General features: G+C 46.3%; 2 non-coding genes across 2 annotated transcripts; one reads left to right on the top strand and one right to left on the bottom strand.

Moving 5' to 3' along the window:
* The first annotated feature begins 7,864 nt into the window (after positions 1–7,864).
* Positions 7,865–7,935, top strand: Trnag-gcc (transfer RNA glycine (anticodon GCC)). Its single transcript has one exon. It is a non-coding gene; the product is annotated as a tRNA-Gly (tRNA).
* A 2,618-nt stretch (positions 7,936–10,553) lies between these two features.
* On the bottom strand, positions 10,554–10,624 carry Trnag-gcc (transfer RNA glycine (anticodon GCC)). The gene has a single exon. It is a non-coding gene; the product is annotated as a tRNA-Gly (tRNA).
* Between the last annotated feature and the right edge of the window lie 6,767 nt (positions 10,625–17,391).

Raw genomic sequence — 17,391 nt, 5'->3', positions numbered from 1 at the left:
GAGCAGCTTTATGGGCGAATTGTGCAAAAAGTTTCGGATGTCGCTGTTCACGGGAACTTGTCGGACAGCTAGATCGAAACTTGTCGGACGACTAGAGATGATTCCCGAAAAATGGCGCTTTATCTTACTCCGTGGTTCTTGCGAGCTGCTTGCTTGGTCCGCTTTATTTTGTGGCTATCAGTACATCATGAAGATTAATATCGTGTCATTTAAGAGATACATGTACCCAGTTGATGGCATTGTTTTCTCTCCTTTGTAAAGTTGTAATTGGGAGTAGCGGAGTTGTGGTGTTTCTACACAGCCCCGCTGGCCACCAACCTTAATGAAGTGGCATGACTTCTCAACGTTTAATTCTTGATCATCAGTTATACATCGCTTTACTCAGTTGGCTAAAAACTCAGGAAAGCTTTTTACTCACGCGCAAGGCTTGAATGGCGAAGCTGTTGTAGCTGAGAATCGCCGGGCATATAGTTAAGTTTCAGTATCATTCTTTGTTTGCATAGTTGCGGCGCTTGTAATCGTCGTCATATGCATCGAACAGGACGTCGTCTTCTTTGCGGCGAGTGATAGACGCAACGTCATTCTCAGCATCGTAGACTTCCACCATCTGTTCGTGACCGACTCGAGGCAGCGGTGGTGGAATCTGCAAGTCGTCTCGGGAAGGCGTGGCACCCTCGTAGCCGTGTCTCTAATTATCCATAATGGCTTCTAGAGAATGCGGCGGCCGCGGTGACCTCTCCCAAGCAGGGTGTCTTTTAACGTTTAGTATAATCGCTGAAGGTTTTATTTTACATGTGCGGTAGCGCTTGACGACAGCGCTGGAGTTTTCCCTTTTTTTTTTTTTGCAAAAGCCACTGCGCGAGCCTGGGAATCGGCGGTAGCCGCGACGCACGCTCTCTAGAACGCTCAGCATTTTCTTGGTATTTTTTCCTGCAACGGCGAGCTTATACGGCCAGTAACGACCGCTCATCTGTTAAAAGAGCGGCATCCATATTTCCCCGTGGCCAGAACCTGTCAAAATTTCCATTTGGCAACATGCAGCCAGAAATCCCACATCAAAATTTCAGTTGGCCGCGAACGCGGGTGTGCGCCAGCCCAACCAGTCTACTGGCTGAGTTGCGGAGGAGGTATGTACCTCCCGCACGTCATCATTAACAGCAACGCGTCATGTGACTGGGAAGCGAGAGTTTATTCCCGTTGGGGGTAAAAGCCCGCCATTTCCTGCACGCACGCAGTGCAATCTATTGGTTCACTTTGAACACTCGCACTCTTGCTTCGACCAGCTCCTAGAAGACCCCGTCGTCGTCCTCAGTAGCCCAATGGGTAGAACCAAGAGTTTTTGCGCGAACGCCCGCGTATTTAAAAACGCTTCCCTCCCCCCTCTACCCCGTGGCATGAGCTATCTGACTTCGCGCGATGCAGAACGTTAATTAAACGAGTTCATAGGCTGGACCCCGAACCTAAAGCGACCTAAAGGATACCAATTCATAAATATTATTAAGGAAATCAACACGTATAATTGATCCTAGCGTTTTTGCGCATGCTGCGCCGTCCTTTATCGGAACCCACCTCTGGCACTGTTCCCATTTCACTCTAAGCGCTCCCATTTTCTGTGCCTCACGCGTTCCATGAAACATTGAGATCTGAAGCTTTGGCCTAAATAAGGGGAACCATGTGAAGCAATTCGAGTGAACGATAGCACGTCCAACAGGGAAAGCTTCCCGCTTTCATGGTCGGAGTAGGATCCCAAGAAATTATTTTAAGAGTCTCAGGTCAGAGTAGAGTGACATTTTGAAGCGGCCAACTAGTGCCAGTAGATTGAGGTCTACAGCAAACAACATTGTTGCTTTTACAGCGATCTTTATTTCGATCAAGATACAGACGTTGGACAGTGTATACCGTAAATCAAAAGAATTTATCTTCAATAATACAACACATACCATAATGGCGATTTCTTTTTTTCAGGTGAGCGTCGAGACAGGAACGCGTAGACACGGAAACACGGTATTCATAATAGTACTAAGTTGCCGGTAAAATAAAAACACCTTCGAATGAGTCACCCGCTAAGTCATTGGAATTAAGTAACATGGATAAAACGCCGGGTGAAAGCGCGCTAAATTTATTCTCGTCAAAGTATTATTCGATTGCCCTCCTTTTCAGCAGTCCCCAGCGCCGAGTGGTGGCTGCGTCTAGAATGCGCCGGCGAGCCTCTTGAAGAAGTTTTTCTCGCAGGTGTCAGCGCAGGCGGCGAGTGACTCGTGGCGGTTGGGCCCGGCCAGACAGGCCGTTCGCCAGGGTATGCAAGCGGACAGCGCGCGGTCGTAGTGGAAGCCAAAGCGCTTCTGGCTGGACCGGCATGACGCGAGGAACCGTGGAACACGGCAGGAAGGATCGCCTGCGGTCAAGAAAGGGTGCCAGTACGACCCAGCGAGGAACGTGTTAAAAAAAACTAAAAGCGCGGGAAACAAAATCTGTCTCGCTTAAACAGATCTGGTCTGGTCTCGTTTGCACTTGCAAACCTGGTTGTCACGAGCAGAGGGTCTGTTCGATTTGCATGGTTTTGAAAACATGCAAACCATGTTTGAAAGATAGGCTGCGTAATGATTGGATTCAGCCTGTCGCTTGCGCTGAAGCGCACACAGAGACGGCCCGGCCGGCGCGCCACCCATGGAGAGCCTGGGCGACCAAGCGCCGCCGAAGCAACCGTTAAGCTCTCACATCGTCACGTGGTACCGCAGCGGCGAGGCTCTGAGTGAGCGCAGCTGCGAACCAGCGAAGCTGTTTAGCACGCGACATACAGGCGACCAAGAATTTCGGTGAAGGATACAGGCAGATTTTATTGCTGTCTAGCGTGGACGATGGTCATCCCTAAAAAAAGACACATTAATTAGCGAACACATGTTTACTTTATGTATTTATTTATTTATTTATTTATTTATTTATTTATTATTTATTTATTTATTTATTTATTTATTTATTTATTTATTTATCATGATATCCACAGCGCCAATGTCAGCATTAAACGAGGGGGGGGGGGCATACGATAAAAAGCACCGAGTACAGGTCTGTAAAAAACAAAATCAAACAGTAACAAAAGACGTAACCAAACTTTTGTTCAACGGCGAACAAAGACCACATACAATATTGAAATGAATTACCTCATCTGCAGGCATGTGCCGAAAGTTTCGCTCGACGTAAATTACAACTCCCCTTGAGTTAGATTATTTCAGTCCGATTTTTATTCTGTTCTAGTCCGAAATTATTACAGACACCTCGGAAAAAAAGGACATTTTAAACAGATTTGTTCTACATAAAATTTCTTTTTCTGTAAGTGAATGATCCATTCTGGATGAGATATAGTCTAGATTTTGTAAGTAATTGCCGCGGTTTATTCCAGTTTTCAGTTAAATATGCTGTGAAAAAGCTTCAGTCGGAGCATTTATCTGCGGTCATGCAAAGATTGTCACCCCAGAGAATTTTTGAAATTCCTAGTATACTGAAATTCCTAGTACAGTCATGCAAACAAATATGAACAGACAAAATTTGAATCATTTCTATCCGCTCTATATCTGTGACTGCCCAAGGGTCCCAGAGTGTGCACCCGTATTCGAGTACAGGTTGGATGTAAGTCTTGTGCAACACTGCCATTGTGTTGAACGGAAAATGTAGTCTACTGACCTTAAAAATGGCGTCTCTCGATAACTAATCTACTCAAGATTTCTATCCAAGTGGTGAGACGCTTAAGTTTAAGTTCGAAATCACGCTTTGAACGGCTTGCGACTTCGGTAGAGACCGCTTTCTAATAGCGCACCCAACGAAAACTTCGTTTTCGTTGGTAGTCGGCGATGGTGTTGCCTGCTACCCGCGAGTCAGCCGGGACCCACACGAGCTCTATGGCTCTTCCCGATGGCTTGCACTTGGATAGAATGGCTCGGGCCGCGGAGGAGATTACCCCCCTGCGGAAGCTTCCGTACGCTGTCATTGAGTCGGTGACCACGGTGTCCACGCACGGCAGTGCGAGTGCCAGGGCCACGGCCACTTCCTCGGCAACTGCGGGGTCTGCTGTCTTCAGGGACGCGCTGACGATCAGCCGGTTTCTGGACGTAACTACCGCCGCTGCACGGTCGCTGTGTTTTCGGAGCGAGGCGTCCGCGTAGAGGACCCTGGGGTTCTCTTCCAGCTTCCGGGACATTCCTTTTGCCCGCGTGGTGCGCCTCTCGTCGTCCTTGCCCGGCGTCATGTTCCGGGGAAGGGGTTTGGTCTGAATGCTCACCTTCCAGTCTTCCGGAAGGGCTGCCTTGATGGGTACTGGCTCGATCTGCCAACCTATCTCGCGTAGGACGGCTCGTCCGTGCTCCGTGGGACTGAGCCGGATTCTCTGATTCGAAAGGTGGGCTTCAATGAGCTCCTCTACCGTGTTGTGGGCGCCCATGCCTAGCAGCCTTTGCGTGGACGAGTATATGGGAATGCCGAGTGCTTGCTTCGTTGCCTTGCGAAGCATCGTGTTTAGGGTGTCCCTATTCGCCTTCGTCAGGTGGAGATACGGGACGGAGTAGGTAACCCGCGACACGACGAACGCGCGTACCAGGCGCATGGCATCGTCCTCTTTCAGGCCTCGGTTTCTGTTAGATACCCTCAGAATCATACTGAGTATCTGTTGGGATGTAGTCTTGTTCTTTTTGACGGCGGCGTGTGCCTTCCCGTCGCTCTGAAGTAGTAGGCCGAGAATCCGAATCTGCTGAGTTGGCTTGTAACATCGAGATTACAAACAAATCGGAAAGCAATACGCTTTGCAACTCCCTATAACGCTTGCTACGCACCACACGTTCACGCAGGTAGTAACAAGAAAGCGAAAGAAATTACTAAAATATCGAATTGGGAATATTTTCTTACAAGTGAGCCTATACAATATTTTAGATAGCAAAATTTAAAGCCGCGGGCATAAAAACCCGGTTGAGAATAACCCACGAAAACTGATGGATGACTTGATCCTGTTCTCCCATGAAAGGAATGCTAGAATTACGCTGCGTTGTTTGTGTAGTCATATTTGCCGTATGACGAGGAATCGTGAATTTATTACGAAATCAATATAAATAAAATTTGAACTTCCGAGGAGGAACTGTCCAATAGAACCTTAAGCCGCTCTGGTAGACACCAAGCCTCTCTAAAGTCAGTTTTGCTACTACAAACATGCATTGGTATGAAGACCTTTCTGCGGCATTATATAAGCGGTTTCGCGCCAATGTAGGAATGATTTGGGGTCTTTTATATACATCTGTAAGGCCCCACGTATCCCTAATAGAACAATATTCTGAGCCTCTTTAACTTTGGCTTTACCTCTATACCCAAATGTTCTGCTGACACAACCTTTCTCGCGAAAAGTATGATATGTCTTGTATAAACATTTAAGGCCCTACACCCCAACCCCATTACGGGCGAGGCTCCTCAGGTGCTCGGGCGGCTGGCGTCTCATGTGGTCACGGTACTAAAACACCGGGACACTCGTTTTCCAACGCCTCGCACTAGAACGTAACGCGTACAGAAAGAACACAGAGGGACATTCGTTTTTAAAAGCCTCGCGCTACAACACTTCGTGCTTTAAAGACACGAGATGTTTATAGCAAAGCTGTATACTTCCACCCCCCAACGGTGGGCAAAAACGCCAACGCGCCAAGGCCTAAGATGCTGAGTGCTCAACATCGAAACCGCATTATACGTTCCATCATACCTTCGAAATCTCATCATACATCAAAACCGCATCATCGAAGCTGCATCATACACTTATACACTGCGTGCTTCTCCCCTCCCCAGGTTATTTCCTTTTTTTTTTACACGAGCTTGCTAAAACGTCGGATCTTGCCCCCAATAAAAAAAGATCGGCGTGGGTTATGATAAATGAGAGGAAGGGAGGACCTTCGACTGCTAAAGGTGTTACATCTCTGACAGAGGCTCGCTCTGAAAGCGCCGGGACTTGGTCATAATACCTAAAGTTATTTTTTTTTAAATCGGCTTGACTACCAGACGCAAATGCTTTGCTGAGACAACCTTTTTCAGTGGCATTATAAGAAGCCTTGTACAGTACCTTGACGGTCTTAGGGAGTCACATTAAATACCTCCATAACTTCACAGCCTTTTACAGAGCGGTATACACCGAGACCCTTTGGTGCATATCCACTACTACACGCAAAAGCATTACTGGGAAAACATGTTTAGGTAACCATAAGATGTCTGATATCAACAATAGCCCAATCACCTTTAATAACAGCTCATAACCATAACAGCTCACGTAGGCGTGTGTAGCATAATACACCGAGCTCCTTAAAAGTTGATTTCAGAACTGTACACAGATGAACTGCTAAGAAGACATTTTTTCATGGGCAATGTAAGGAGTCTGACTTCAAAATGCGAAGCCCAAGCGCATATTGTTAATAATATTTTTAGATGCGGTGTAATCCTACAAATCCTTCAAAATCAGGCTCTCCGGATCGTTAATTTTGCTCCTTTTCGGTCTCATTCCATGCCCTTCTATACATTTACCTAGGCGTGCTTCCGGTAAACAAATTATTCATCTTAAATCTGGCTTCATTTATGTATCGCCTTGTCCATAATCACATATTCATCGAAGGATTGCCACGGGAGCATCTCATAAACACAAATAACCCTCGATTCTCTGCCCGCAACAATTTTCTTGAGGCCAAAAGTGCGTACAAACTACGGCAAACATACCGCGAAATTCGCTGGTGTGTCGACATGGAACAATATACCGGAAGAAATTAAGCCCAATTACACATTACATTTTTTTCGTAAATTGTTTAAATTATATCTTCTTAGAGAACTACACGTCTACTAAACTATTTGTGTTTTTTCTTTGTATAATTGCGCTTCCAGATTATATGTGTGGCAATTCTAAATGAAGCGTTATTGCAGGGTTTCTTTTCGATGTCTTGTTTTTGCTTGTTTTGCTTATGTTCTAGGATGTTCTAAAACCTGTTCCACTGCTTGCTGAGTTTTGTTCTATTAAAACTACGTTATGTAACCAGGCCCCCCCCCCCCACAGGTTTCAAATTCGGGACCTCTATGTTTCTGTACTCGCTTATGTTATCCAAAAAAGTGAAATTAACTTGAACTTGAAGTGCGGTATATGTTAAAGACAGACAAAAGGGATTCCTCCGTGAGTCCACATAAAAATGCCGCCCATAGAAAACGCAAGTTAAGCCTTTGTTGTGGCCCGGCATGAGAAAATGAAGTCTTTTCTTGTGTTATGGCAGTTCTAAGTGTTCTGTGTCGTCGCTATTTTGTTGTCAGAATAGCGTTTTATTTTGTAGGCTGACCCGTAAGCAAATGACTGGTCATTCTGTTCAGACATGCACCGTCAACTCCTCGGCAGCGTTGAAGTTGTAAAAAAAAAATGAACCAATAAAAATAAATGCTAGTTCTCACTCCGTGGGCTCGAGCGCCACCAATAACTAAATTCGGCTCGTTTAAACCGCACAGATCCAGTTAGCTCAGGGGCTGATATTTGCGCTGTGCCATTGAACTGGAAATAACATTTTATGGCCGACAGGACCAGCGAAGAGGCATTTGTGACTTCAATTGGAGATATTGCTCGGCTTTTCCTGCACAGCGCTGTTTTATCTTGCAAGATGAATTTCGCGTAAGACAAAACCCTATTTTGTAGCAAAAATATGTTTTGTGGGAACCTCTCGGGGAAAATAACACTAACATATGTAATATTGAGCGCCAGTCGGTTTTCGCCCGTAAAGGAAAGAGCACCGCCAAGTCACTGACGAGAATAGCGGTGACCTATATACGGCCAGACGTTACGAAACGGCTACGTGGAGATTTGATTTCTTCGGAGTCAGTGGCGTCGGTGGTTCAGTGGTAGAATACTCGCCTGCCACGCGGGTGGCCCGGGTTCGATTCCCGGCCGACGCAGTTTTTTTCTCTTCTGGCTTTTATTGTGCAAGTGTGGCGAACCCGGCACGTTTATTGTTTCGCCACATTTTTTTAGCGTAAACGCCACTGCCGCTTACCTAACACAAGGCAGCGAAGCGGTTAGTTCCTTGTCTCTGATAACTCGATGCCAGCAACGTTCGCAGTAAGAACCTACTGGCACGCTTCCAAGTACATATATCTTTCTCTTGGCTTTTCGGCCTCGCTCCTATCACTTCCAGCTGTTTTCAACACCCGATCAAAAAAAGCATTTTTGCCATAACCAGCCTGAACACTAATTATACATAGACCTTTCGAAATACAAAAGCCTTTACAAGCTACTAGCACAGCTGGCAGGCTTGTGCTGGTCAACATTATTTAGCGCAAGCCAAGTGAAGGGCATATTCTAAGCAGAAGAAAAGTGAACGAAAAAGAAAAGCATTATAGCGTTTTAAAATAAAAATATACGTTGGATTCGTTTTTGCCAAAATAAAAAAAAAAAGGGATTCAAAGTGGCGTCGCAGAGAGGCGAGGCAAGAGCGTACAAATAACAACACCCGTCGGAACGACGGGTGCCGAGTCTAACAAATTCAACATGTTAAGATACTGGCTCACGCAACGTGCTCGAGCGCAACCGATAATTACACCCGGCTGGTTTAGACCCCACAGATCAGGTTAACTCTGAAAGGTATGCGTTTTATCGAGAAAAGAACTGAAAAATTAGCAGTGGCTTAGCTGGGCTATGCCAGGATATACGTAGCGTGAGTTAAGTTTCCGCTGGGTATTTTTAGCTTTCGTGGTTGTCTAGGATTAGCTTATCATGCTTACTGCTAATTCAATGACACAGGCACGGTATACGCATTATGTGACACATGTAGATTTATCAAGCGGCTCCGGCGCAGTGTCACCAATCGCCTCAGAGCTAAGCTTGTTCCATAGGCTCACGCCGGTGTTGCTGCGACGTACTTGCCATCGGTTCCACACCCGGCCACCGCTCGCATGATCATCAAGTGGACCGGGCCGCCACGTGCGAAACGGTGGTCGGCGAAAACGCTGGGCGCGTGGGGTGTGCGAGAGACGCCGGGCAACGGGCAACGTTCTGTGCGCCGTGTGACGTCACTGCTCCTCGCGCATGCGCAGCACGGCTCTCCAGGAGCCACGCGAAACTGCTCAACCTTGGCCAGTGTAGCTCATGCTGCAAAAAACTACCACGCGCTTCCGCTGTCGGCGTGAGCCACATTGGCGGCGGAGGCCTGACCACAACGTGACCTACGGCGCTGCTGTTAGTGTCTATGTTTCATCGTTCAGTCGTCTTGGTAGTTGCGAACGTTTCCCCGTTTGTCGTTATATATAGCCTACTTGTTCATGTGTTCCCGTTACTTCTTCGCATACAACAAGGACGCCTAGAAGTGAATTGAAGCTCGTGAAAATTAACTCATATAGCCATACCATGGATACCTGTATTTATCAAACGACAGTAGTAAACCCTTACGACAGGTGTATTTACAATACTGCGTCGCATCCCCTGAACTGTTCTCGTAGGGATCGCCTGCAATTTTTTTCAAATCGGCCGCGCTATGCAGTGAAGCGATTCTTGGCATTATTTTTCGAAATTTGTGCCGTTAAAACAACCGTCGTTAGTGCACGAATTATCCGATCTTGTTTCAAAAATGAAGAAATCAGGCCGATAAGAGAAACGAATGTCAAAATGGAATAAAGAACTCAGACGTACACCACCCGGATACCTCCCAGATGGTGTCACCTGGGACGCTGGATTGGCTCTCAGTTTCTTGGAGGAAAACAAGACATGCAACCTATACGAGATCTCAAAATATAAAATGAAGAACTGAAGCGAGATGTAAAAAACAACTTTGGGTTTGAACAAACCGGGTAAGGATGTCAACTGTATTGCTCTTTGTTTCATTGGTGGCGTCGCTATTCCTGGAACTGATATAAAAATGCATGACATGATAGCATTAAAACGAAGACCAGCGTTTGCAGGCCTCAAAGATTTTTTTATTTCAATAAAATGAGGTGATTGCTTATTCGCCAATGCCTCTTCTTTAATAAGGATTTCATTTGTCATGGAGGGCAGTTCTGGCAAGCAACACAGCAGTCTTTTCGATAAATCACATGATGCATTCGTGTGACAGGTTCGTCAAGTTCCAGAGAGAAAAACGCATCCCCTCATCCTGTAGCCTGTTGTGAGGGCGACCTATGCGCTATACACGCTAACTGTCAAGCATAGCTGACGCACTCCAGCGTATCGGGCTGCCCAGCCACACCCTGATGGACCTGCTTCTCCCGACGGGCACCAACTCCATCCGGCGGGAAGCCTTCCTCGAGGAGACCGACCACACCAAACGGCTGTAGCCCAGTGCCTTCCGGCCAGCCTTACGCACTCCTTATCTCTTTCTTTCTTTCTCTCCCTCTTTCTCGGTGCCTATTTGTTCTCACCTATTCCCTCTCATTCCCTCTCTCCCCTTCCCCCGCACTGGATTGTTAGCTGGTGAACTCCCAAATCAGTTCAAAATATCGCCAGTACACTTTTTTTCACTTTCTATTTCAATAAATGTGTTACAACTTGCCCTAAAGCACAGCTTGGACGCATAAAAAAAGCTTGCGTCGGCCGGGAATCGAACCCGGGCCACCCGCGTGGCAGGCGAGTATTCTACCACTGAACCACCGACGCCGACGGCTTCACGCGTAAAGAAAGTCCACGCACAGCCGGTTTCGGTGCGGCGGCCGTTATGTAGGTCAGTACAGTTTCGGTCAGTGTGGTCAGGCGCTGCCCGCTGCACGCAACTTGCAGATTCCATGACGCCTGAGATGGCAGTGATAGAACATTTAGAAAGAAGAACGGTGCGGTTCTGGCCTAATAAATGATCGAAGCAGATTTTACTGCATTATAATACGGAAACTGCGATAGGTGGTCAAGCTCGGGTGATAGGAACTGACGAGTCAAAGTTTCCAGCGCTGCAATCTGGAAGATCGCTGCATTGTTTCTTTTGAAGGAGAGTGAAAGTTGGCCCCTACAATATCTTCGGCCTTTGCCTGTTTGGGGCAGAACTGGTGAATTTTCGATTTGTATTTTTTCTAGTATACTACAGAATCTTATTTCCTGGTAATACCCTTGCATGTGAATAGAACATCATTGTGTCGACGTCGGATTCCTGCTTGGGGATCTTAGCATTTTTCTTCTTTAAAACTGCTAAATCTGCTAAAGATTTTAAATTCTGCTGCCCCTGCATATTAAACGCTAGCAGAAAACTCGCCAGCGCGATATATTTTGGCTACAAGTCGCACTTCATAAGGTCCCAAAAATATTTTAGCGTACTACATCGAAGGTGGTTAATATTTTCCAGGTCATTCTGTGGCCGCATGTTCATATGGGCGTGGACGTCTGATTGTGAATACTTGTCCGAAAAACATCTTTCAGTGTTCGAGACAGGCTTTCTTGGCATGGCTTGTTCCCATGCACGGCATAAGCATGCTGTGTACTCGACGAAAGCATTCAATAAAATGGCGTAGCTTTGTTTGAGGAAGTGCGCATATGCTTCAAAACGGCTGCAGCTGATTCAGAGAAAATACACAATAGTCCACAACATAGGCAACCAGAAAAACTGCGTGTAGTGTTGCACGTGAGAATAGATATAAATACTATAAGAAACGGTGATGTTGAATCATTTCATCTCGAGGGAGGTTTCCTGGCAGCTGTGAACTACTCAGTGATTTAGGGACGTATCCTTACTCCCTCCTCCACTCCATCTGCTCGCTTCACTCGGCTGAGTGGAGGATTCAGCAAATCTTATGCGCGGGAAAATCGATTTCAAGGATCTTCTCCACTAGAGGCAAGAGTGGAGGAACGATTCATAACACCAGGGTGAAGCTTTCTGGGGCAAAACTTTTTACATCAAAACTTTCACGCGGGAAATGAAATATAATCGCAACAAATGCATAAATCATCACAAACATCTATTCAAAATACACATCGACTTGAAAAGAACACGATGTAGTGTGGGTTGCAGAAGTTTGTATTCCACTTCAGCAGCAGCCGAAAGGCGTCCCATCGGCATCAGATGAGTACGAGTCTTTAACCATACACATGCTTTCTTTCTACGTTTTAACTGCACACCTGTTCGTTGCCTCTGCCACGCCCACGCGCGCTTAATCCGCAGAAAGACCCAATTTTCTGGACGCATAATACAGGACTTTTTGATCCCCTCTATCCGTAAGTCCCGTGGTACTGGTTAAGGGCAACTAAACTTGCGAATATATGCATGGTAGCAATTATTACAACGAATAAGAAACGTAAAGGTAAATGTGGTACTATCAAGTAATACGTCCTTCAATCAATCGGATACCTTTATCATACTCATCTCTTCCCGTCCCTTCAGATCTTTTCCTCCTCCTCCTCATCTATGTTCGCAGCTTTCTCACGGCACGCACGGCAATCCTCCAAATCGGACACATCTCATCAGACACCTTGAATTTGCCATCGATAGGTACGCAGCAAGGGGCTGTGTTATCACCCATGCTCTTTAATCTGGCCGTGCTAAATATCCACCCAAAATTACAGAAAGTTCCCCGTCTGCGCTTCAGTATGTGCGCCGATGACATTACTCTCTAAGTGATAGGTGGCGGCGATGCGCACATTAAAGAGACTCTGCAAAATTGTGAAAATATTGTAGTTAAACAAGCAGAGTTAGCACGCGTTACGTGTTCACGTAACAAGTCCCACCTGCTCGTTTTGCCACCAAAAAGAGGCGCCCGCACAACGTCAGATATCTTCATCTCCATTAGTGGTTATTCAGACGCGGAAGTTCACACAATAAAAGTTCTCGGTCTCCTTATACAACGGAATTGAACCAATGCACAATTTGTCACCCAGTTAACTAAGCATGTTGTACAAACAATTGGTCGCATTAAAAGGATTGCCAACAGCCGGCATGGGTTGTGTGAGAGTGATAGATTGCGATTCATTTAGGACTTCGTAATCAGCAGAATAACATACTCCCTCCCCTACCTTCATGCCAGCGCTGCTGAGCTGCAGAAAATCAATTGCCTAATCAGAAAAGCCAACAAAGCGGCACTTCAGATATCCCTGTACTCTTCCACTGCCAGATTAGACCGTCTGGGTATCCATAATAATGCCGAGGAGCTTGTGGAGGCGCACCTGACAGGACCAATAGCTCACGATTATCCATTACCTCAACCGGTCTGCACATCCTAGACCGAATTACAGTTCGCACCCCTTTCCCTGCCCTACCACGGCGAAGGAGGCGGCAATTGCACTCGCCCTGTCACAAAGGCCGACCCCCACGATCGTAATCTCTAATTCAAAGACGGCCGTTCAAAATTTCTCCCGTGGTATCATTCCGCCAATGGCACTCGAAATTATCGCTCAAAATCCTCCAAGTTCCCCGGTAGAACTGCTATACCCTGGCGCACTCGGGACTCGGGGGGAACGAGGCGGCCCATGACGCGGCTCGCGGATTCACAATCCGAGCGGGAACCAACCCAGTTCCTTACCACGGGGTACAATCCACCAGAGACCGCCTACTTACGTATCATGACATACTCACGCATTACCGCCTCGCCCACCGAAAAGACCCCCCCCCCCCCCCCCCCCCCCCGCACTGGCGACTTCTGCAGGTTCAATCCTTTCCCTGCAGGGCGGTGCTCCATCACATCCACCCTTCCCTCTACCCCTCCCCTCATTGCCCCTCATGTGGCGTGCGCGCCACACTTCTCCACTCTATGTGGGCCTGTCCATCCAATCCCTTCCTTTAATCACCCGTGACGAGCAATGGGAGGGTACGCTGGGTAGCACCGACCCGGGCGTTCAGATCGCCTTGGTGGAACGTGCTGCCATCGTCGCCGCCGACCTCCAACCGGCGGCCACCACGCTTCCCTAACCCCAGTCGCTCAATAAAAGTCTTTCTCTCTCCCTCCTCCTCCACTTAGCCGCTGGTGTCCCACTCACTCTACAATACCCACACCATACTTCTCTACATTTCTGTGATTGTGCATACTAATTTTCCACTCATCTAAATTTCCAGCAATCTCGCTCAACCATATACTCCTCCTTTCCCAATATCCCCCCCCCCTGCAATCGTCTATATATCCTCCATTTTTCCCTTTCCTCATATCTTTACTATCCTCTTCCCTTACCTTCTCGCTTAAGTTTTCCTCAACATTTTCTACTTTCATGTCCCTTCTGTCCCTCTTCCCTTCGTATCTCTCATATCACCCCTCACGTTACATCCTCTCCTCCAATCGCCTTCACCCGGCGGCCGCTTTTCTGATGGAGGCGAAAAGCAAAAACGCCCGTGTGTACGAGATTTCGGAGCACGATAAAGATCCCCAGGTGGTCAAAATTAATCCGGAGCCCTCCACTACGGCGCGCTTCATCGCCTGCGTTGCGTCGGCGCGTTAAACCCCTCAATCAATCAATCAAATCAATCAATCGCCTTCACCACCATCCATTATCTTTCCTCTCGCTCGTAGCAACCGCTTGCCTACTGCCACTCGTCCACGCCCACCTCACTATTCCCTTACCTTCTCTCCCCAACCTCATACACATCCGGTACACTTTCTTTCGCTTTTTCTTCCCTGTATCTCTTTTCATCTCCCTATCCAACCCTTCACTTGAACTCTCATTTCCCTCTTTAGCCTATAATCCTATCTCCATCACCAATTCCATTTCCCTACCCCCCCCCCCCCCCTTAATTAATCCATTCCGGAAATTCCCCTTTCCACTACCCTCTGGTTTGCACCTTCTTCTTCCTCACCGTTTTCTGTTATTGTAACTCTTTATATCCTTCCTACGTTTCCCTTGCAAATTCCAGTGGGCCAGTAACCCGTAGTATAGGAGACTTTCAGTAAATTTTGGATCATTCGAATTACAGAGAGAGACTAAATTTTTGGTGTCTAATAGCCCAAGAATGGCCACCGCCTGTTAGGAAAATTTATGCACGTTTAAGTAACATTTTCACACAGCGAGTTTTGCGACAACTTTTAGGAAGAGGTCACTGTAGCTTATGCACACACCTTTTCGTTCTTGAGCTCATTTTACAAGAATCCGCCGCCTTGGAAGGAAATTCAATCTAAAATACTGCTTTTTTCTGCAAGCTACCGGTACCGGAGTGGCTTCTGTTAATTACCATGCAAGAATAAAAAAAGCTGGTACGCACTTGGTTTGCGTTCGTGTTAGCAGATATCTAACAAAATCACCACAAGTAAGGTCCTACTTAGTTTAGAAGAGAGGAAAGGGTGAAAGTATTAACTATTCCCACTCCAATTCAATTCTAATGTTCTTTTAAAAGCTGATTGAAATGCTAAAGGCGGTAAGAAGTATAAAAATAAATTTAACTGACTCCCACGATGTTATGTCGCACTTCCCTCCTTTCTTCACTTTCATTCTGTTTATATGCTGCTTCTGAACTTCGCTGTTATATTTTCTATCAAAAAAGAGTAACACGGATTATAAAAACTGTAGAGTAAGTAAGATAGAAAGAAGAATCATATAATAGAAAAAAAATCACAGGTAGAGCAGTTTGTGGACATTAGAATCAGCACAATAAGTTAAGAGAACAGACCGTAAAATTATATGCATGCATTGGTGGTTTGGAAACGGTGCAAATTATATGTCACATATGTTTAGTTTTTATGGTCTTCTCTAATTATTTATTCTACTGAAACTGCTTGAAAAACAGAGCGGAAATCTTCGATGAAGTAGAGGACAGCCAAAGCCCTTGTGGTTGTCCTCTACTTTGTCCAAGGTTTTTGCGCTGTTTTTCAAGCAATGCTTACCCCACTAAGCCAACGACCAGCTTTGTTCTTTCGAAATAATGAATAATTTACTAAAAATTGTTTCGTGTGGTGTCGCGAAATTTAACATTTTTTGTAGCCACTAACTTAGCCTGTCAGTATACACTGAACCGCGGGCGAGAAATATTTATTTATTTATTTATTTATTTATTTAGAGTACCTTTCAGGCCCTGACAGGACATTGAGTAAGGGGGATACATAAAAAAAAGTGCGAAATTAACAAGATTTAGAAATGCACAAAAAAGGAACACAACCCACGAACAAATTAGGTTAGAAATTGGCCGTAAAAGAGTAGAAGTAGAAACGGAAAATGCAAAGATAACAAGTGATATATCATGCGCCAACAAAGAACAACGTGGACCTCTTAAAAAAAAAAGGCAAGAAAAAACTGAACAAAACCCGCATTATTTATCTTGCTCATTGCTGCAGCATTTTTAATACCATTGCGACGTAAATAAACACCTTTATCACCTTTTTCTTGCAGCAACTCACGTGTTTCGACCATCACTAGAGTGTTACAAGCGAAGTCAGTTACGAAGAGAACGCGTCATTTGAACTCTTCGTATAGTGACCGCAATAACACCTGGTTCCAGCGTCAGTTTCCTCGGCACTATATTGCTTTGAGGAACTATAACAAGCTATGCAGCCGTGCACGGCGCGGCCACGTCTTTTCCAACAACTGCGCTGACCTACATTTGGCCAGACGTTGGGAAACCGGCTGCGGATACATTTGCATTCATCCGAATGGAGCTAAGTGGATTTGAAGCTCAGTGCATCGGCGTCGGTGGTTCAGTGGTAGAACAATAAAAAAAAAAAAAAAAAGTGGTTCAGTGGTAGAATACTCGCCTGCCACGCGGGTGGCCCGGGTTCGATTCCCGGCCGACGCAGTTCTCTTTTATTTTAGAAATTTTCCCGGCTGGGCTCTTAAAGGGACACTGAAGTGATTTGTAAACATTGCGGGATTACTAGCGCAAATTGTAGTTCGGAGTCCGTAGGCATTGTTTCGACCACTCTGGCCGCGTTTACGCGAATTTATTTAGTAGAAAAATCAATTCGAAAATGCTGTCCTCCTCTCTTTACGCTCGCCCATTTTCTGTGGCGTTTTCGTGTGACGTCAGCAGGATATGAGCTGGAAAATGGCTGCGCTACTGCACGGTTCGCCGACCAGCCGACCTACCGATCGAGTCAGTCGGCCCAGCGTTTCGTCCGCCGGCCGCCGACGGGTCGTCGCTATTCGCTCGCTCAATTGAAACTAAGCCACAACACCTTTGTGAATGAAAGAATGTGCCTTTCCTTACTTTGTTAGTTTGTAAACTGTGTCAAACTCAGCGTCCGGGTAGCTCCACACAAGCGCTGCACAAGTGCACATGCGACGCTTCGCTGACTTTACGCTAGTAGGAAAATCTAAGGCCAATTGAAGGCGGGAGAAGAGTCAGCGAAGTCAATATAGGTACTAAGAAAATAAAACCACCTGAAACTTTTACCGTACAGCGCAAAACTAGGGAGCAGGAAGCACTTTTTGCGCTGGGTAAACAAGCACAGCGGTCAGCAGCACGACCGCACATCTGCGAACGCTTTTCCGTCAAAGAAATGCAATTGCTAGAAGTGAGATATTGTGGAAGTTTG

Source organism: Haemaphysalis longicornis, unplaced genomic scaffold (assembly GCF_048455015.1).
Source record: "Haemaphysalis longicornis isolate Haplotype H1 unplaced genomic scaffold, Haemaphysalis longicornis Haplotype H1 scaffold_3, whole genome shotgun sequence".
Classification (NCBI taxonomy): Eukaryota; Metazoa; Arthropoda; class Arachnida; order Ixodida; family Ixodidae; genus Haemaphysalis; species Haemaphysalis longicornis.
The sequence above is the reverse complement of the archived record's forward strand: the minus strand, read 5'-3'. Positions and strand labels throughout refer to the sequence as shown.